Genomic DNA, 23,029 nt, shown 5'->3' on the forward strand with positions numbered 1-23,029 from the left:
GGTGTCTGTTGATGAATATAGTACTTAATTTTAATATACTCAAATTTATCACTGTTTTATTTATATTTATTATTTTTCTGTATCCCGTTTAAGAAACCTTTCCTACCCCAAGGTCATGAAGATATTTTCTTTTCTGTTTTACTTTTCACATTTAGATCTGTAATTCATCTGTAATTAATTTTTGCATGTGACGTGAATTAGGGCTAAGGATTTTTCTGTGGTTATCCAACTGATTCATTATTGATAGAAGACATCATTTCTCCTTTGCTCTTAAGTCAACTTGGTCATAAATTAAGTGATCATCTATGTGTGGATCTGTTTATGAACTTTTGTTCTGCTTCATTTTTTTTCTTCATGGTACCAATACCACACTATCTTAGGCTTTATAGCATTATAAAATCTTGATACCCAGTAGTACCTTTTCTCTGATTTTGTTCTTCTTGCTTAATTTCCAGATGTGTGGAGACACCAATTCTTTTGTTGTCAAAGTCTAGTTTAATTCCACTGTGCTCAGAGAACATACTATGAATGACTTAAGTTCTTTTAGATTTCCTTATGATCCAACAGTAGTCAATATTGGTAAATGTTCATACTTAAAGAGAATGTTTACTCCTGTATTGTTTTTTGCAATATTGCATATATATCAATTAGATCAAGTTTGAAAGAACTTTTCATTTATTCTTTTAACTTAATTTAATTTAATCTTTATTATTCTTATTTATTTATTTATTTATTTTGCATTTGATAATCAAATACCTAGTTCCTTAGGGAAATGGAAGATACTTGCAACTTAGTCAAAGGATTTACATCAATGTATGGTTTTGAAGAATAAGACATTACTAACGTTTAGTGGATAACAGGCTACACCAAGTGCAGTCAGAGAAGAAATGGTTATACTATAGATGCCAGAAAGCCTCACTCACAGAAGATTCTAGGATCCCTTTCCCAGTCTACAGGCCAATGCTACAAAGCCCTCAGAGAAGCTTAGGGGCTTAGCTAAACAAGTGTGCCATAAGGTGGTAAAAGACTCTTGGAATGTTCTTTGCACTCAGGAGAGTTCAGTTGTATTAGAAAATGCCACTGGAACTAGAGGAGCCTTGAATGTCAAAACAAGGGTCAGCTCTTCAGAAGTATGCGTGGCTTGTCAATGAAAGACATCATAAGAGATGCCATGGTGCACATTATGGAATAAGTATTTCCTCTACCATCCCCCAACCTAAGGCACCATATCACAACATAGATATTACTTCAGGGAAAGCAAGTAATAGACATCTCAAATTGAGACAAAGATTTTATCCCCCAGCAGATATATGTGTGTGTGTGGTGTGTGTGAATACAGTTTAGGGAGAATGACTTTTGGGAAAAAATGTTTAGTATATACAAATTATTGTCTACAATTCTGATATGCAAAAATATTTCCATATATATGTACATAACCTAGAAATGTATATATGTAAATATATGTATACGTATGTTTGTATACATATACTTATATTTTTTCCCAAAAGTTGTTCTCCCTACATTGTGAAAATTGATTAGAGCTAGACAGTTCTATCCTGTCCCTTTTATTAAGAGAAAGGCTGCTTAAAACACAAAATCAGTTGTATGGTTTTCCATAGTTTGTACATGGTTTTTAGATGTATCTTTCTCTTAAATAAGAGTAAAGAGACAGCAGACTGCCAAAAGAACCACACCCTGTCATGGACTAAGTGCAGACTCTCCCAAATTCATGTCATGGAGACATCCCATCTCCAGGTGGACTCCAGGAAGGAATTTCTCCCGCTATTGCTGGCTGTCCAAATAGCCCTTAATAAGACCTTGTCCATCATAAGCTTTGCTAGATGGCTTTTCATGAGATGGTCCCATACGTATTAACCTGTTTATTCAATGAATATTTCCCCTTGCTCCCTTACCTACCCTACTCTATATCAATGACTTCGAGGGACATTGTACATTTGTCCCTCCAGTTCTATTCTCCACCCATCTCCACCCATCTCCACCCGTCTCCACCCGTCTCCACCTGTCTCCACCCTCCTCTGAGGTCCAGATGCTGACCTGTGTAGACTGCATCAGTGTCTTCAAATGGCTAATGAACCAGCTAAGTGAACAGATTAGCTGCCCCCTCCCTTCCAGCTCTCCCAAACTGCACATCAGTGAGCAAAATATCGGGTTGGCCAAAAAGTTCATTCGGGTTTTTGATACGCTATTGCCAAAAACCCGAACGAACTCTTTGACCAACCCAATAAACGTAGTTATTGTAACCACTAAATTTTGGAGTGGTTTATTATTCTCTATTAGATAAATGGAACACTCTCCTACTTGCTACTACACCTACACACTGACTTCCTGCATTCTCATCTGTTAACCTGTGATACAGAAGGAGAATACATCCTGGTGCAGGTCCTGACCTATGAAACCACATAGAGCTCCATGCTAAATAATCCTGGGGAACCCCAGCTCTGGTCTTCCCAGGGTCAGATATGAGGGTAAGACAGACAAGAACAAAAGATGTTGGCCAGGAGATCCAGGATCAAGTAGATCCAAGCTTGAGAACCAGGGCAAGGTGAGCACTTCAGAGCCAGGATGATTTATAGGTTTTGTTTTGTGTGTATTCAGTGAGTGTATGAGGTTGGGTGCAGCTGCTTAAAGGGGTTGGGCAGGGAAGCCAGGAGGCAGGTGTGAAGAGTGAAATGGTGGCATTGTGTTTGTGCTGACCTCAAGGCATGGCCAGATTCTGAAGTACGGAGCAAATTCCCCAACATAATTTTCTTACATTGACCCACATTTGTGCTCCAACAGCTGTTTAAAAAACTGCCAGTCTCCAAAATAAACGATGTTGTTAATGGGGATTGCAGCTATTCAGGTTCCTCAATGGGACTAAAGTTGTGCTTTTAAAAGCAATGTACATTTCTTACTGTCAGCCTATTTGCTTAAAATTTTAATCATAGTGCTTTATGGTGAACAGCAAATGGCACATGTGACCTGTTGACTGGTATTAACCTTGTGTTTCATGTCATCGCAATAAAATACTCTCCTGAACGCTACTGGCAAATGAAAGGCAGCCACAATGCTTATCAACTACTACATATGAATCATGACTAAAAACAACAAGTATGAATATAATAGAAATTTTCTATAGAATTAACTTGTGGGGAAAGAGTTAATCTTCCTTTGACAATTTTATACTGCCTGCCAGCATATCATCCCTTAACCACCCTATATGTTTTGGGAGCAACAACTGAAGTGTCATTTTAAAAAAAATTGATGTCTTAAGTGATAGATAACTCCAAAAATATACAAAAAAAGATAAAGAGAGAAGAACGCAAGAAAGGTAATGATCCTTGTAATTTGACAGTCAGACACAATGTTGTCTTCTAACTTTCCACTGAAAGCTTTGTCCCTCTGTAGGAATTTGGCTGTGTTGAAAATAATGGGCAATGAGAAGCATGAGCCAGTGACAACAAGCGTGACCTCTGTGCCACTTAAATAGTCGAGAGTGAGGGAAGGACATGAAGAAAAGGAGGGAGAGGAAACTAAGAAAGACAGAGAAGAAAATGAAAAGGGAAAGTAGGAGAACAGCTATATCCTGCCCTTTGGGAGATGCACTGTGGTGGAATGGAAAATGGTGTGAGTGTTTTCATTCAGAGAGTCGGGTTTGAATCTTATCTCACCTTTTACCCACTAACTAACCTTGGAAAAGTCACTTTTAACCCTGCGATCCTGAGCTCTGTACCTGTAGAACAGGGTTAATGGCATCTTGTATGGTTGATAGGAGAAAAGCACACAGAGCAGTGCCTGACCCCAAATGTGGGTTGAATAAATATTGGCTTTTACCCTCTATTTCCCTGTGTTTGTTTTCTCTAAACTTCTGACTGTAGAGGAGAAAAACAAATGAACCAAGAAGCCTAGTGTTTTTAGCAGAGGTTCCTAAGAGAAGATATTGCCCGGATCTCTCTAGTTGCACAAAGTTGCCATGGAAACTTGGTGCTACTAGAGAGATCTGGGAATATCTTTCCTTCTGAGAAGACTGTGGGGAAGTCGCTGGAAGGGAGGATGGATCATCCTTTCAGTGGCCAGTGTGGATTACGAGGAGAGCCTGTCCACTCCAAGATTTGACCCATCAAATCGTGATGACTTGGTTTCTCAAACATCTCAGAGATTTGCCTAATTTCCATTTCACACTGGGCCATGTCAATGCAGTTTAAGAGTGTAGACAAATATTTTTCTGATTTCATGTATAGTACAGAGTCCCTAAGTCTCACGGTCCAATATTGAAATACATTTCACTAGGAACTAATGTTTTTAGTCAGCCACTTAGGCTGGTTCTCTTTGATCGCAAAGTCTGGATATCAGGGTGATTGCTAATAAGCCTCTCTGTGGTAGAGCTTCGATCTCTCTTTAGGAGTGGAGGCTGTATTTTATCTTGAAGCTTGGAAGAGCTGTAGGATTTTAAATCTTGTAGAGAACTCTTTTCCATCATTAGCGATCTACTTAGCTTGAGGTTAGAGAGACTTCCTACAGTCCTATGACTCCAAGGTTCTAATCTGGCATACCCAAATCAGGTATAGCATGCCTCAGCCCACATTCACAACTTCCTCTTGTGTTGCTTTCTCTCCAGCGGAGCTGTGAGCTTTTTGAGGGTCAAGTCCATGATTTGTAGCTTTCTGTATTAATTCCCCTTCATACATGGTAGGTGTTTGTACGTTTACCAAATAATTGAACCTCCTAAGGAAATAACATTAAGGTACCATTTTGTTGAGTGAGTGCTGGTCTTCCTGATATTCATGAGGAGCTATAATCTGTGGAAATTAGACTTGTGAGTAAGACAATAGTAGCTTGTACCAAGAAGAGAGAAGTGGATTATCCTCTCCTTTGGAAAGGAAAAAGGAGAAGGGAAGGGGGACTGATTTTGTTGGGCATCTACTATATGCCAGACAAGGTACTAGGAACCTCAAATAGGTTCTTTCATTAAATGACACATTTAATTTCATTAAATCCTCACAATAGTACTAGGGATATATGGCTGAAAATAGAGATTAGACTGAAAATAGAGACAAAAATACAGGTAAAAATAAATTTGTGCTTTGAGTCTCTGGGACATGATAGTTGTTCATTCAGAATGGCCTGATATTACATGGCTGTGCTGCCTATGGTGGGCTTGATATGCAGACCTCACATCCCAGGTGTGACTTCAACCGTTGCCAGAAGAGAGCCTTGCTCACCCCCTTAGGGATGAAGAATTGGTCAGGTTGCTGAAGGTGTCCAGGATTTGCACCCTGGTTATTCATGATCTAAAGGCCTTTTTCTTTTCATCATGCCCTCCTGCCTCCTTACAGCCTAATGGAGAAGGTGAGGATTAGATTGGAAAAGGATAGCATATTTTTTTCTCTGATGTGTGAATAGTGACCAAACCTAAGTGATGAGAAAACGAAAGGAATTCATTTTCCAGGAGCTGAGGGATATAGTACTATGCATTAGGCATGAAATGCCACAGGCAACATCCGTTCTTTCCTCTGTTTCCCTAGATGTGTATTTTTCAAAGCCCAGCAGCCCTGAAAACAGGTTGCACTGATGAATACTTTACAGACTTAGAAAAAAATCTCAGACACGATATTGGCCAGTTGTCACCATCAGCTTTTAATGCCATGTATACTTTTACACAGGTGTAACGCTCTGTACTGAGCATATGTCTGTGTCATTATAAGGCAACGACCCAGAGAGATAAAAGGCTGGCTTTGCAATTAGATGGTCCCAGGCTCATTTAGTGGCTCAGACACTTACTAAGTCTGTGACTGCAGGCAAAGTACTCACCTCTGTATAATGAGGAAACGCCTGCTACTCCATAGAATAGCTGGGAAGATGAAATGAGATAACTTATGTTAAATGACTTGGCTACGAAATGTAATTCATGCTTTTTCTTTTTACCTTTCAGGCTGAGAATTTCGGCAGGATTGATAAATCAGCTGTGGACCTGTGTGCTGCCAGGTTAGAATGCCCAAGATAGCTGGACAAAAAGAGGAAGAATCGATACCACACGACTTACGGTATGCGATGAGGGAAAGCAATATGCCCGGATGTTGCTGCCTTCTATAAACAGAATTGATTCGGTAAGCAACTTTAATGAAAGGAAAAAGGGTTTTTCTCTCTCTTTTTTTCTGCAGAGTTAAAATCAGGGAATCTGTTTTCAAGGGAAGAAGGGGAGGATATCAGTGGACATAGAGAAGAGACTGAAAAGAGAAACAAAAATACAGAGAATAATAAATTTGTGTTTTTAGTTTCCCATATGTGAGAGTTGCTCATTTGGAAGGGCCTGATACTGCCAGGGCAGGTTGTACAAGGCGGCCCTGGCGTGTGCAGTCCTCATATCACTTGATTTCAAGCCTTGCCCACCGAAGGCCCAGAATTTCATAGGCAAGTGTCCTCCCAAGTCTCACTGTTCCTGCTCTGTGGTTTTGAGGACATCTGCATGAAAGCACAGACTCAGCCTCCTGCAGCTTTATCACTACTCCAAGTCACAGGATAGCCGTAGCCATAGCAACACCTTCAGTATTGTTAACCTGGGGTAACAAACTCTCAGGTAGGAAATGAGGGACAGACACGTATTGAACCAAAAGACATCTAAGGAGAAAATGACTTCAAACATACCACCCCCTTCAACTCCAAACCTCAGTAGATAATAAATCAGCAGCAAGGAGGAAGAGAGGAGGAAACAATGCTTGTTAAGCATCTCTGTGTACCAGACAGTGTGCTAGGGGCTTGTCTAGATTTTTAATGTAGTTCTGAAAATAATCCAGTGAGGATGGTGGGATTATTAACTTCAATTAGTTACACACAAGTAGAAGTAACGAGTTGTTAGGTTACTTGCCCAAGTGTACAAGTTAGGGAAGTGGCAAAGATGGAATTGGTACCAGCTGTGTCACATTCTTTCCACACCGTAAAGTTTGGTGTCCAGCTCATGAACATTTTTCCTGTGACATTTCACTACATTGACTGCCATTCCCCCACCCTATAGTGGTGAACTCGTTTTCCTGGTCTCCTATTCTCTTAGGACCTAGTCTAGAAAACTCAGGTGTCACGGCCATAGTGACCCAATGCCCCAGAGGGAATTCAAGACCCCTACTTGGTCCTACAATAAATATTTAAGGGCATCTCCATCCAACAAACACAAGTTTAAAAAAATCATCCCTTATATGTGAAGAAAGGAAATGGGAACTCGAGAGGTTAACATACAAGTTAATAGCCAAGATGCCAGATTTTAAATTAATGAGGGTCAGCTTCTGGCTTCAACTTGGTAAGGGTCATTTGCACTACTGGGACGGCAGTGCACCACAAGAAACAAAACAAGAACAAAAAAGGGAGGGGTGAGGAGATTCCACCTTCTCATCTTCCTCTTTCTTATCAAAATAGTAGATTTCAGTATCTGGAGACCTCTAGAATGAAACTCTGCTCTATGAGATGGGACTATAGGACATTTTTATCTTCCTCTTTGTGTTATTCTGTATTCCCTTAAGTTTTTATAATCATTATGCATTACTTTTATAATGGTAGAGAAAAGTTATATTTTAAAAGAAGAAAATATTTCTAGTAAAATAAAATATGGTGCATGCATAGTGAAATGCTCAGCAAACCAGCCACATGATTTGCCTTAGTTTAAATGGACAACAGGAAGGGCTTGACCAGTATTTCAATAAATTGGTCTTGAGTTCCTTATCAACATTGATCCTTATCTATCACTGATGTGATTTCAATGTGATTTAGTTTCAGGGGTTGTAGTGATGAAGTCTGACTCTGGAACTTGGTACATTCAAAACCTCCTTCACCCACGGGACCCTATGTGGGACTACTGAGATTTCCCTACTCATCACTTCAAAAAACACCTGTTCCTGTGCAGGACAAAGCCCAGGACTGAAGGTACTTCCTGTTTCTGGGGCCAACTGGGAGATCATTTGCAATATAGAGGTGACAATATCAGGCTCCAGTAGAGGAAGACAAAAAAACACACTCAATATACACTGCTTCCATTCACCATGTTTGTGTTGCTCTGTGTTCAGAAATCAAGTTTCAAGATATTAAGCTCTGTCTCTTTATCTGCATGAAACTAGGGAATGTGATACCGATGACATTTGTCTAATGCTCCAGCCATTCTGCTTAAGGAAATGCTACTTAACAAAGATAAGGAAAATGGGAAATCTTTCGTGAGAAGCAGTAAGAGAATATGGTCAAGCATTCAGTTCTGCTTAGTATTTGCCTAATTCTTGTGTTCTCAGTCCTGCTTAGTATCAGCAATTGTTTCTGATTTTGAAATTCTAACTTCTCACTATTTCACCTCTTCCCCTTCCATGCTCTGTATTAGCCTATATGATTTTTATCCTGCTCTCTGCTACTGGGAGTGAACTTATTTAAAAGTTAAAGTCATAAGTATTGATTTAAAAATATATTTAAACCCACCTTCGCCTTCATTGGCTCTGTGGGCTCCCCCATGATTTCTCTGGTTCCTGGATTCTGGCTTTTTCCTCACACCAGTAGAGCCCCACAGCAGTGCTTCTAGAATGTTTGCCAATAGCACTGGCCCCATAGAGCTGTAGCCTAGAGGCTGCCCTGCTGTGCTCACCTCTCTTCAATCATTTTCCCCTCTTTGTGCCCATCCATGACTCCTCCTGCTGCCTCTCCATGCCTGGTATGAAGACGAATATATCAGCGTTTCCCTAAAGAAAACGCCCTTTAGTTAATTTCCTCCCACTTTGGAGTCTGTGGAATCAAAGACTATTAACGAAGAGTTTGGAAGGAACTGTTTAGAGGTCAGAGTGCCACACTTGGAGTCCAGTTCCTGTGGTAAGAGGAAGAGTAGGGAAAGATAGGGTACAGAGAGAGAATCAGAGCAAAATCCAGCTGCCTGGGCTAGTATCACACAGTGGGGACTCTGGGGACAGCACGCAGAGAACAGTTGGTATACACATCAATGGCAGTTTTCAAAAATATTCTGCAGTCTCTTTGGCCCCCTGGCAGAATAATATATGACCAGTCAGACATACATCTCTCAAGGAACTTGTACCAGTTATCGATTTATTGCATCTTAGCCTCTAATTAACCCTTTTAGCCTGCTTTTTGGCAATGGATCTGGGACCTTTTATATAAAGTTTTGCTTTGCTGGTAAACACAATGCTAATTTTGATAGTACAGAGTGCTGGAGAGTCATTGCAGGGGAAAGAAAGGAGTTTCGCTTCCCGGTTCCAGTGCACTTCTTGGCAGTCTCCTGTAGAGGGTGTGGCTCCTCCACGTCTAGCTCCTGTAGCATCCAGGGTTTCCCCAGCAGTGGGTACAGTTTCTCCAGCATCCTGGTCTTGCAGTGCACAGCAGACAGCAACATCTGGTGGCCGGCAGCTTCTCTCAGTTGTTTCTTAAGTGGTTTTGTAGAAGAGTGCCTCTAATGAGACACCTCCCTGTGAACAACTTTCTGGAAATTTCCAGAGGTGGAATTCCAGCAAGCTCTTTGGATAGGTCACCACAGGACTTGTCTGCCTTTCAGCGAGCTGTGGCTGTGCCTCTCCAACAAAGAAAGAATTGAGATCCTTTTATTCTTTGTTATCTCCCATTTAAAGACAAGAACTGGGTACTTGAGTTCAGTCTTATCACTTAATTCAAACTTTAAACGAATGGAACTATACTAACATTAATTTAATTTTTCTGCCTTGGGATCAAGACATGGCATTTCCTTTTGGGAAAAATTGATGGAAATGTGTAAGAGAATAGAATCATAGAACCTCTGAGCTGGAAGGAGAACACCTATTCCAATGACTTTGTTTTGTAATGAGGAACTAGAATGAAATGCTTTCACAAGGGCACACGGTGGATGAGGTCAAGGCCTCAAAACTCATCACGGTGCCCTTTTGGGAAGTTATTTAAATTCTCCCAGGTGTTTTAAAATATATAGCCAGGAGTAAGAATCATAGGTCTAGATGGAAAAAGTCAAACCATACACAGGTGCAGAAAGGAGGATATTTAAAGGATTTCCATGTATCTCATTTACTTTAGGTTTTCCACCTCGTTCTGACTTCTTTATATAATTCACCTTCCCCAGGCCGCACTGATCAGGAGATACCCTCTGGGAAAAAGTTTGTGGTCACGATAACAAATAATGATATTTGATGTCTGGGATTTCCCTGGCAGTCCAGTGGTTAAGACTTTGTCTTCCAATGCAGCAGGTGTGGGTTCGGTCCCTGGTCAGGAAGCTAAGATCCCACGTGCCTCGCGGCCATAAACCCAAAATAACATAAAACAGAAGCAGTATTGTAATAAATTCAATAAAGACTTTAAAAATGGTCCACATCAAAAAAATCTTAAAAGAAATATTTGATGTCTACCTGGTCATTTTAAATCACTAGAACTTCAGCCCCCAAGCCCCTTCTCTCAGTCTGTGGACTCCCAAGGTGACCCCATTGACTCCCATGCCTCATCTTCACTGTGGCTAGCACCTCCTTTCCCTGGTTGCCCTGAGGCTCATCGTAGAGCCTTTGATTACTTCACTGATGTCTCATTCTTGGCTATACCTGTGGCTTCTGTCATGGCCTCATGGCTCCAGCACATTGATATTTTTATAGCAGGTCTTGGTTCAACCCCAGTAGAACCATGCTGAACTGGGGAATATGCGCTTCTCTGGACAGTGTTAAGTTTCCTTATTTGAAAATTCATTCCCAAACTTCCAAAACTCAGCTTGTCATCTAATTCCATGCCCCATGCATCAGTGGCCCAGATTTTTGAACTTCAGATTTTAGCAAATTTTAAAAGGTACTTACATAGGGTGTCATCATTTTACTAGACCCAGTCAAGGTATTGAGAAAGAAACACTATTTAATATTATCATCTTTTCATAAAAGAAAAGATATTTGATCTTCAGAATATAGAAAGGGTATGATATTTAAATGAAGAACAGTTCTTAAAGTTCATAAAATTACTTTATAAAAAATGATCATATAATACATTTTTTCTCATTTTCATGCAACACATCACAAATGGACTCTGGTCCATGAACTCAAGTTTGGGAGGCAGCACTGTTCATTCTAGGAAACCATAGAGACTTTGGTTGGAGGATTACTTAGAAAATAATCTCATGTAAAGCTTTCTGAACAACTGGACACTCTGAGTAAAACATACAGTGAGATTCTAGAGGAAAAGAAAGCTACAGCTAGTCTGATCATTGGTAGAAAAACACAAGTTGCCTCTTATAATTAGTAATTCTACACGGGGTGGCATGTGCCTAGTATTGCAAATATTTGAGATAAACTTGCTTTCATTAGGGAATCAGAAACCTACAGGAATAGGGGCTCAAGACAATATTTATTTGGGAGAACAGTAATAAATAGAGTATTCTTGCATTTTGAGGTTTATCTCAGAATGCAAAGTTTTTTATATGATTGCACTAAATAATAAACATTTATTCATATGGAAGCAGGGCAAAGTGCCAGTTTTACCTTTTTATCTTTCTATTACAGATCTCCCTAACTGAACTAATTTTTTCAGCTTTTCTTATTTCAAATTTCTGCAAGAAAACAATGATCGACACCATTCACTTCATTGTGTCAAGTCAGGGATCATTGTTCAGCTTGGATGAAGTGCTCATCCTTTGCTCAAATAGCTGTAAAACTGGGGCACCATGGGTCACATAAGTGAAAGAAAGGCCATATAATGGCTGAAGGACAGGTAGATTTCCTTTAGAGGAGAGTGTGAGCAGGAAAGTAACATAAATAGCAGACTCTAGTACAGTGGTCTTAGCTCTTGTTGTCAGACATTAGCCTAAACTCATTCAGACTTAAATAATCCATGAGATTCATTACACCCTCAAGCAAATAGAAAATTTGTTAACCTACTCTGCTAGCCTGACCAGGCATTTCCAGAATCCCAAGGGGGTAATGGGGAAGGAGATGAGGTCTGGAAATCTAGCTTAGTTATACACCATAGAATGAAAGTAGATTTACTTGACCTTTTACATCAGAAAAACTTTTAACTGATTCTTTTTCCTTAAAGAAATTTTGGATAATCTAGGTTAATCAAGGTACAGATTGGTGATTCTTGAAATAAAGACATGAAGGATCTAAGTAAATGAGATTTTCAAAGTGTATATAAATTGAGAAGGATGTGCTAATGATGTGTTATCTGTTCACTAATGTCTCGATAGTTGTTGAAAGCATACTTTTATGCTTTTCTAATTAGGATAATATTTATTTTATAAGACCCACAACAAAAGCTCTGCTGTATTGACATCTTTGATAAACTCTTAACATAGTTGCCATAAGGTCCCACCAATGGAATTTGTTGTGAGCCCTTCTTTTAGAATTTTAGGAAGTTCAGAGAAGCAAGAACTAAAACATTTTTATGTTTTTGTATGTGTTGAAGAAAGAAAATTGCTGTCATGTTACCAACAATATAATGAAAGTCATGGCCCAAAAGTGTTAACTGTAATGGAAAAAAAAAGTAGAATGGTTACAAAAAATAAAACCATGAGATTGACAGTGAAGGAAGCTGAGTTTCAGCCCCAGGATGTATCTGGATAGCTGTGTATACTTGCATGAGACATTTATCCTCTTTGGGTTTCCATTTCACAAACATTGGAAACAGAAATGTACAAACAAAAACTCTTTCATACTGAACACGGGATATTCCTATCTTTTCTGAAAAGGGAGGAAAGGAAAAAGTACATAAAATAGGCAAAGAATGAGAAAATTATTGAATGATGAATTGGAGAATAAAAAATGAAAGATAAACAAAAGCAAAAGGAAAGGGAAAAAGAAGAGGAGAAAGAACTCAGACTTTATATGTTTGTGACTTGCCCCAGATACAGAGTGCAGAAGCCAGCAGCCCTGATGGAGATCCTGACTCCTTCACTCATTAGCTTTGTGACCACAACCAAATTCCACTGATGCCCCTGAGACCTCGGTCCCTTATTTATAAAATAAAAGTAGTAGTTGAGATGATTTACAAGATACCTTCCTGATTTATGACTTACCTTTATATAACTGTAAAAGGGAAAGATTTCATTCTACTCGCTTTAAGCTGCCAGATACCAACTGTGCCCCTGTAGTACTGAGATGCAAGCAAACCCGAAATGCTTTCATGGCATAACTATGCACATGCTCATGGATACCCTTCAATACCCCTATGCACTCTCATTCATTAATAAAATATCAAATCTGCAATTTCTGTAATTACTGTTTGTTTAACTGAGGAATGCATTTGCCAGGAAGGCACTGCCTGAATCTGAACATCAGGTGAGCTCTGTGAGCAGCCCCCCAGCTCATCCTGACCAAAGCTAGACCCTTGCCCTAGCTGTGCCTGGCTTAGGTATTAAAGCAAATGCAACGGAATCACATGGCTTTGGAGACTTTGCCGTGTGGAATTTCCTCCTCGTTGTTTCCGGTGCCTGGGGCGGGCAAGCAGACTGTGCATTAGCAGCAGTGCTGAGACAGCAATTTGGCACTCATAGACAGATCTGGCTCAGTCTCCAGTAAACATCTGCCTTGCTGTTTAGTTTTATGGGGATTACCACCTTCGTGAGGCAATGTTGTTTAAATATCCGACAAGATCCTTAGAGCAACATAGTGGAATGGAGTGGGAGCTCATGTTAAGGAAAATGACCGGGTTCACATCTCAATCACTCAAGTTGAGGGATCATGAACTAATCTCTAGGTAGCTCTGAACCTGTCTCTTCATCTGTGAAGTGGGAATAATAGTGATGAATGCTCAATTTGTTTCTAGCATTTTCGTAATCTCAAAAGCCTCTCCAGAGGACAAAAAATGATGCAAAGACTTTGAATCAGAAAAGGAAACAGATTCAAAAGGTTCAGACAGAACAAACAGCCCAGCAATCCAGTCATGGTGGGCACTAGGAACATTAACATAGTGTTTACACATTATTTTCCTCTTCTCTCCATATGTACATTTTTTTTCATTTCAGTCCTCCTTTTTGTGTCCTCAACTCCAAATTTACTCTTCTGGAATTTCTATTGCCTTAAGGCCAGAACCAAGTATGGCTAATTGTGAACTATGCCTAAGGGATTCATGACCCATCCAACATTATCCTCATAATAACAGCTCATGTTTACTGAGGTCCACTCTGGGTCTGCCATTGTGGTATTTACGTAGATGGTCATCTTATTTAATCGTATTATCGTTCCCATGAATAGTAAGTGTGGTAGTATCAACCAAATTTACAAATTTACACATAAGAAAACTTGCCTACAATCACAAGTGCCTGACAATTTTCCCAGACCTCTCTCCATTGCTCTCTTCTTACTCACTCCTGTTCTTCACCTTCCCAACTCCTCACTCTGTATTCCATCTTTACTACCTTTTTTTCATTATTCTGGGTTGATGACATCTACAGACTTCTTTTGGCTTCTTGGCCATTGCCTTTCTTCTCAGGCCTTGACTTCATTCTTTCCCCTGATTTACAGATTCCATAAAGTCTTGGGTAGAAAAATGATCTATTCCAACCTTAGAACTATGAAATCTATCAGTCAAGTTTGTGCATTCTGTCTCTCCAATTAAAGCTTCAGCTTCATTTCCTAATCAGTAATAACTACCAGTTTTTGAGGGCTTAGTGTATAGGAGGCAATTTTCTGAGAGCACTGAACATACATCGTTTCATTCAGATGTTATAATAACCCTTTAAAAACGATTCTATTATTTTACAGAAGCTCTTAAACTCTAATACAGTTAGTGAATGACAGTCAGAATCCTAATCAAGGTCTATTTGACACCATTCTAAATATAACCTTTATAGTATGTTAATCTTAAACATGTTTATCCTGATTGCTGATCTCACCCTATATCATGGTTCCCTGATTTTATTCTGGATTCCAACTAGAACTGAAGCCAGCCATAAAGTTGATCCTGTTTGTTGGAGTCATAACCTTCTCACTTAATACCTTCATGCTAATCCCTCTACCTATGCAAATTAAAATGCTGATGATTTATAAAATCTGTTAATTTGGGACATATACAGTCTATATGTATTAAAATATTATTGAAGCCAAGAGTTTCATTTTTTGAACTTTGTTGAAAATTTGATGAAAACGCTACAACCACAAATTCAAGATCAACACACCCCCCCCAAAAGGCAAATGATACAGAATATAAGGTTGAATGCAGACTTCTTATCAGAAAAAAATATGAGCAAGCAGACAGTGGAATATCATTTTTTAAAATATTTTTGAGATATTTTTAAAATGAGGTAACATTGATTTATAACATTATAAAAGTTTCATGTGCGTAACATTATATTTTTAATTCTGTATATACTATAGCGTGCTCACCACCAAATATTTAGTTTCCATCTGTCAACATACAGTTGACCCCTTTCATCAATTTGATCCTCTCCCCCCTACCCCTTCCCTTCTGGTAACCACTACTCTGTTGTCTGTATCTATATGTTTGTTTCTGTTTGGTTTGGTTTATTCATTTGTTTGTTTGTTTATTTTTAATATTTCACATATGAGTGAAATCATACAGTATTTGTCTTTCTCTGTCTGACTTATTTCACTTAGCATAACACCCTCAAAGTCCATCCATGTTGTTGCAAATGGCAAGATTTCACATTTTTTATGGCTAAGTAGTATTCTATTGTTTATATATATCCATGCATCCAACAATGTGCATATAGGCTGTTTGCATACCTTGGCTGTTGTAAATAATGTTGGAGTAAATATAGGGGTAAATAGATCTTTTTGAATTAGTGTTTTTGTATTCTTCAGATAAAAACCCCCATATGGAATAGCTGGGTTATAGAATATTTCTATTTTTAATTTTTTGAGGAACCTCCATACTGTTTTTCATAGTGGTTATATCAATTTGCATTCCCACCAACAGTATATGAGAGTTCCCTTTCCTCCAACACTTGTTATTTCTTGCCTTTTGGATAATAGCCATTCTAACAGGTGTGAGGTGATATCTCATTATGGTTTTGATCTGCATTTCCCTAATAAATTAGTGATGTTGAACATCTTTTCATGTTCCTGTTGGCCATCTGTATGTCTTCTTTGGAAAAAAATGTCTATTCAGCTCCTGTGCTCATTTTAAAATCAAGCTGTTTGGTTTTTTGTTGTTGTTGATGAGTTGTATGAGTTATTTGTATATTTTAGATGATCAGATTTACACATTATCAGATATATGATTTGCAAATATCTTCTCCCATTAGGTAGGTTGTCTTTTCATTTTGTTGATAGTTTCCTTTGCTGTGCAGAAGCTTTTTAGTTTGATGTCATCCCAGTGAACTAGCAGAAAGAGAAATTAAGAAAATAATCTTATTTATAATAACAACAAAAAGAAAAAAATATTTAGAACAAAATAAATTTAACCAAGGAGGTAAAAACCCATATACTGAAAACTATAAGACATTGTTGAAAAAAAATTAAAGACACAAAGAAATGGAAAGATATTCCATGCTCATGGACTGGAAGAATTAACATTGTTAAAATGTTCATGTTATCTAAAGCAATCTACAGATTCAAAGCAGTCCCTATCAAAACAACAAAATGTTTCATAAAATAGAACAAAAAATTCTAAAATTTATATGGAACCACAAAAGACCCCAATAGCCAAAGCAATCCTGAGAAAAAAGAACAAAGCTGGAGATATCACACACCCTGATTGAAAACTATATTACAAAGTTACAGTAATCAAAACAGCATGGTATTGGTAGAAAAACAGATACATAGATCAATGGAATATAATTGAGAGTCCAGAAATAAACCAACATATATGGACAATTAATTTACAACAAAGAAGCAAAGAACATACAATGGAGAAAGGATAGTCTCTTCAAGAAATAGTGTTGGGAAAACTGGACAGCCACATGCAAAAAAAATGAAAATAGAACACTATCTTACAGCATATACAAAAATCAACTCAAAGTGGATTAAAGACTTATGTAAAGTCTGAAACCATAAAACTCCTAGAAGAAAACATAGGCAGTACTCTCTTTGACATTGGCCTTAGCTATATCTTTATGGATATGTCTCCTCAGGCAAGGGAAATAAAAGGAATGTCATTATTAAACTGCTGCAAGAAAATACCCCCAAAATGAAAGCTTGAATTCTACACCCAGTGGATATGTCTTTTAAAAACAAAAGTTATCACTATAGACTTATTGAATGGCTAAAATCTGACAATTCCAATTTTTAGCAATAATGTAGAGCAACAGGAACTCTCATCCATTGCTGGTGGGAATGCAAAATGGTACAGTCTCTTGAAAACAGTTGGCCAGTCTTTTACTAATCTCAAAATGGTCTTATAATATGATCCAACCTCATGTTTCTAGGTACTTACCCAACTCATTTGAAAATTTAAGTTCACAAAAAGTTTTCATGGAAAAGTTTATAACAACTTTTTTTCATATCTCTAAAAATAAAACAACCAAATTGTCTTTGAATGGATGAATGAATAAATTAACTGTGGCATATTCATACAACAGAATACTATTCAGTGATTAAAATGAATAAGGTTATGAAGCCACACAAAGACACAGATGAATCTTAAGATAAACAGAGGCATTTCATAGTCACTCTTACTGTGTATGTCATGATTAATATATAATATTCCTTCTAAGCCTAGTTCCAGTTCAAAATCTTCCTACTACCAAAAGCTATTATTGATTCTTTCAATTCAAATAGTATCTCCTTCCTCTGAAACCCCAAAGCAATTATCTGTTCCTTTACTACAGAAAACAAAAACCAGAAGCCATAAACCAAAAACCAGAAAACAGGAGGGGAGAGCTAAATGAATTTAGATGAAGTCACTTGGGCTTGAGTTCAAATGCCAATTCTCCCATCTTCTTAGCTTATTCTCTTTATTAACCTCGCTGAGCATACCTTATGGTGCTGCGGGGGGAGAAAGTGAGGTAATATATGCACAATGTAGAGCTCTGTTTGCCATGATAAATGTTCGATGGATATTACTTATTATTATCTCTCCAAAGTGAATTTTAAATGCCTGTGGGCCAGGACTGTATCTTCCATTTCTTCTGTTTCCACCACAGTACTTAGCAAGTTGATGAACTTACATGGTGCTCAATATGAACAAAAAATGAATGAGCATAATGTATTAGATTCCTATCACTTCTGTAACAAAATACCACATGATTAGTGGCTTACTACAACACAAATTTATTATATTACAGTTTGGAAGTGAGAGGTCCAAAATGGATCTCTCGGGTCTAAAACCAAGGTGGCAGCAGAGCTGTGTTCCTTCTGGAGAATCTGGGAGAGAATCGTTTTCCTGCTTTTTTTCAACTTCTAGAAGCTGCTCATGTTCCTTGGCTCATGACCCCTTCCAACTTCAAAATTAAAGAGGCCAATTGAGTGTTTCTCACATTGTATCACTAAGCCTTCTGCCTCCTTCTTCCGCATGTAAAGGACCTTTATGATCACACTGGGCCCATTAGATAATCCAGGATAACCTCAAGGGTCACTGGTCAGCAACTTGAATTCCTTCTGAAACTTTAATTCTCCCTCACCATAGAATGACATATTCACAAGCTACAGAAAATAGGATGTGAACATCTTTGGGAAGTCATTATTCTGCCTACTACAGTAAATAATTCCATTCTGATGATGTATGGTTGGGTAAAGGCACTGGGGACAGGGAGAAGTTTAAGAAGGCCATGCCCACAGGTGAGCATGTCAAAGATTTGTTCAGGAAAAGATGGGTAGTGTAATGATGGAGTTTGCTCAGGGGTTAGAGAGGGAAGTGGGCAAAGCTGAAGCTGGAGCAACAAATCAGGACCAGACCATCTTCAGGTGGCAGAAAGCTATCGGCTGTCTTTGCGGAATGACCAGATCTATGAAACAAACACATTGCTGGTATTTTAGGGAAACCACAAGAGGGTGGTTTTGAGGAGGAATAAAAGGCAAAGACAGGCAAGTAGGGAGTGCTGAAATAATCTCACAGTAAAAGATGATAAGACACTGCCTGACAATGATGATAGTGGAAAGGGAGACATAATAAGAATTTGAAAGTTTTTGTGTTGAAAAATCAACTGACTCTGGTGGCTGGAGGCATGTGTGGGTGAAAATAACTGTAATTTCCAGTTTGGGAGCGACACTGTTTTCCCAGTCCTTTCGCCAAGGAGTCTGTCTACACTTGTTCATATAACTCGCTACGAAGCAGCATGACGGAGACTTCCAGGCCATGACACTGAAGCTCGGAGTGAGGGATTGGCAGGCTGGGGTGCTGTGTGCTTAGTAACCACACTGATGGTTGTAGCAATCGAGGCTGTTCTCAGCTCTCACCATATCATGTATCTCACATTTCCTGCCAAGACTATTTCTTGGATTAAATCTTTGAGGTGACACACTTGTCTTTTAACATATCAGGATATTTTTCTAAATGCCCACTCGTTTCTCTGTTAACCTGCCACTGTCAAATAAAACTTAAATTTAGTTTTTCAAGGGCAATAACACAGAGTGAAGTTTTTAGACTTAGCACTAATAATCATTGTCCTAGTCAGCTTGGACTGCCATAAAAAATAATAAAATAGCACAGGGAACAATATTCAATATCTTGTAATAACCTATAATAGAAAAGAAAAAAATATATATAAATGAATCACTTTGCTATACACCTGAAACTAACACAATATTGTAAATCAACTATAGTTCAATTAAAAAAAATACTCTATGGACCTAGAGACTGTCATACAGAGTAAAGTAAGTCAGAAAGAGAAAAACAAATATCGTATATTAATGCATATATGTGGAATCTAGAAAAATGGTACAGATGATCTTATTTGCAAAGCAGAAATAGAGGTACAGAAGTAGAGAACAAACGTATGGATACCAAGGAGGAAAAGGGGGGTGGGATGAATTGGGAGATTGGGATTGACATATATACACTATTGATAACTATGTATAAAATAGATAACTAATAAGAACCTACTGTATAGCACAGGAGACTCTATTCAATGCTCTGTGGTGACCTGAATGGGAAGGAAATCCAAAAGAGAGGGGCTATATGTATAAATATAGCTGATTCTCTTTGTTGTGCAGTAGAAACTAACACAACATTGTAAAGCAACTATACTCCAATAAAAATTACTTTAAAAAAAAGAAAGAGAAATACTATAGACTAGGTGCTTAAACAACAGAAATTTATTTCTCACAATTCTGGAAGCTGGGAAGTCCAAGATCAAGGTGTTGGCAAGATAGGTTTCATTCTAAGGCCTCTTCTCTTGGGTTATAAGGAGCTTCCATCCTGCTGTGCTCATATGACCTCTTCTTTGTGCATGCATGGGGAAGAACAGAAAGTAAGCTCTCTGGTGTTTCTTCATACAAGGGCACTAATTCCACCATGAGAGAACCATGCTCATGACCTCATCTCACCTTAATTACCTCCCAAAGGTTCCATCTCCAAGTATCATCACATTGGGGGTTAAAGCTTCAACATATGAATTTTGGAGGGACATAAACATTCAGTACATAACAGTCACATGACTTTCTTATTTATCTCAAAGATTCAAGCGAAGTCCCTCGTTATTAGTCCTACTCCGTTCCCATGTATGCCACACAATTTATTGCTCTGATCATCATGGTCAGCCAGTTGACTGTGGAAGAAGTGTTCATAGATGACCTTTCTATTTACAAGGCTCTTTCAAGCAGAGTCCAAAGCTTTGATCAGACCTCTCTGCATACAAAGTTTTCTTTGTGATCAATTAGTCTATCAGCCATCAAGTAGAGCCAGAATACATCTGGTCTTAATGGCTATGTGAGGCCTTACATAACTGCATGAGGTTCCTTGCAATAAGGTGCAACTGAAGGTGCAACTGAAGTACTGCAAGATCTCCCTTGTTACATTGCCTGCTTGGGTTTCTGGGCCCATATCAGGAAGATAAACCATACTGGTTCTCAGAAATTATATTAACTTCATGATGTCCATGGATAGAGAATAGGGTCTTCCTGGAAGGGCACAATTAAGGGTCCTTCTGTCATCATAATAACTCATATTCCTTAACAAGCAACTGTGGTGTTATCAGGGAAGATGAAGTAGTGAGCTGGCAATTACAGCTTTGCTCCCATTCAGAGAGGTAGATCTAAGTCCTTCTCTCCTGGTACATTTGGGCATTTTACGATCTCTAGCCCTCCAATTAGTCTTAAATGTCAGATGCATCTGGGTTCCACATAGGTGGGATCCCAGATGGATTTCTTCAACCATTTTTCTTCCTCCACTACCCAGAAATCCTACATCAAAATTGTAATCTTATGTAAATCTCACATAATTTATAGATTAGAATATATCTTCCTATACCCTGACTAACAGAGATGATAACAAAACAATCTCTCCAAAGGTAAGCTTCCAGAGACTATTTTGGAACTGAGGAAAAACTGCATAATAATAGAGGTAATTTACATGTGGTGAGGTTCCTGAACAGTGACTGAAACATAGCAGATATCTAGGCCATGCCAGTCTCCTTTTCCTCTAGTGATTATCAACCATTTTTTAAAAGTTCAGTCAGATCTGATTGTCAATTGCCATGTGAAAAACAGAATCAAACAATCTCTTGGTAGAATCCATTCCTATTTTTCCTGTACCCTGATTGATCCATTAGTATAGATTCACTTCTTCATCTCCTTTTCGCTAAACTTTACCTAGCTCTCTGGCCCAGTAATACTAAATACCGTCTATTTAACACAAGATACAAAGTTCTCCCAGTTGATCCTCAAAACCAGCCTCTGCTGCAGATATTTTTGTCTGCATTTGTCATATGAGAAGTTGGCTCAGAGAGACCAACTAACTTGTCAACGTCACACAAATCCTAAGTGTTGAAGCCTCCAGGATTCAATTTACAGGTGAAATAGCTACTATAAAAATTGCTCTCCAAAACTTACCATTTTAATAGCCATCTTTTCAAGGTGGCCCAAATGACTCACATGACACCTAGGGAAATCAAATACTACCTCAGTCTTGAGCCATGAGGAAAAAGGGTGACAGGTGGCACATAGATTTTATAAACTGGGGGCGGGCAGAGATTAAAGTCATTGATCAATATCATAGAGTAAGTCCGCTGGTTGCCTTTGCAATGAGGGGAGAGAAATTTGCATTTCTTATTTCCAGGACAGTAATTGTCCTGCTGTCAGGATGCTGTCGCCTGCCTGGTGCTGATTTATAACACTGAAGCAACATGGCTCTCAGGTGGCCTCTCTGCAAAGTAGAGGGGAGCCTGCAATGTATCCACCTTTGGAGCGGAGCTAATTCTACTAAGCTAGCCATGATTTATGGCCCTGAGTCATGCTGTGTTCCTGACAAACTGAGTGTTGGGAACAGCAAGGCGGGAGCCACTGAAGAAGCTGGTTTTGAGTGAGGGGATGTAGACACCGTTGCACTTGGAGTGCATGATCTGTGCCGCTAATAAGCGTTGCCTGGAACAGAGCAGTTAGGGAAAGTCTCCAGGCCACACCTGGCTGCCCGATGGAATATCAAGTAAGAAAACCCCAAATTCGAGGCTGCTAGAACCATGCAACTGAAAGAAGAAGGGCATCAACTGATCCTGTAATTGCTGCAAATATGTTCTATGCAGCAATCTACACCTCTTGCGGTATAGTCATGCTATAGATGCGTTTGTCATGTGCTACTTACTGTACATATCCCTGGAACTTTGTCTCCAGGCCTGACTTCACCAATTAAGACAAAAACAAAGAAACAAACAAAGGGTGTTTATCATTCATTGTAGCAGAGAGACAGTAGAAAACTCTGGCACCATCTAATATTTGAAACCTAGCCCCTTGGCTTCCTTAGCTCTGTGAATTTGGGCAAATTCCTTAATTCTCTGTGCCTCCATTGATCTGTAAAGCACAGATGGTTGTAATGATTTGAAGAGAACATACTGGAAAGAACACATTCCAGCTCCTTTCCTTTTCGGAACAGCAGTTAATGTCTATTGTTTTACTCCTTAAGTGCCAGGGATATAACTGATTTCTCTGTTGTTTCTCCCCAAACCCTCAGCCCAGCATGACGATTGCCACAAAGTTGAAACTCAATCAGTATT

The sequence above is a fragment of the Balaenoptera physalus genome (genome assembly GCF_965194825.1).
Source record: "Balaenoptera physalus genome assembly, chromosome: 14".
In the NCBI taxonomy this organism is placed as follows: domain Eukaryota; kingdom Metazoa; phylum Chordata; class Mammalia; order Artiodactyla; family Balaenopteridae; genus Balaenoptera; species Balaenoptera physalus.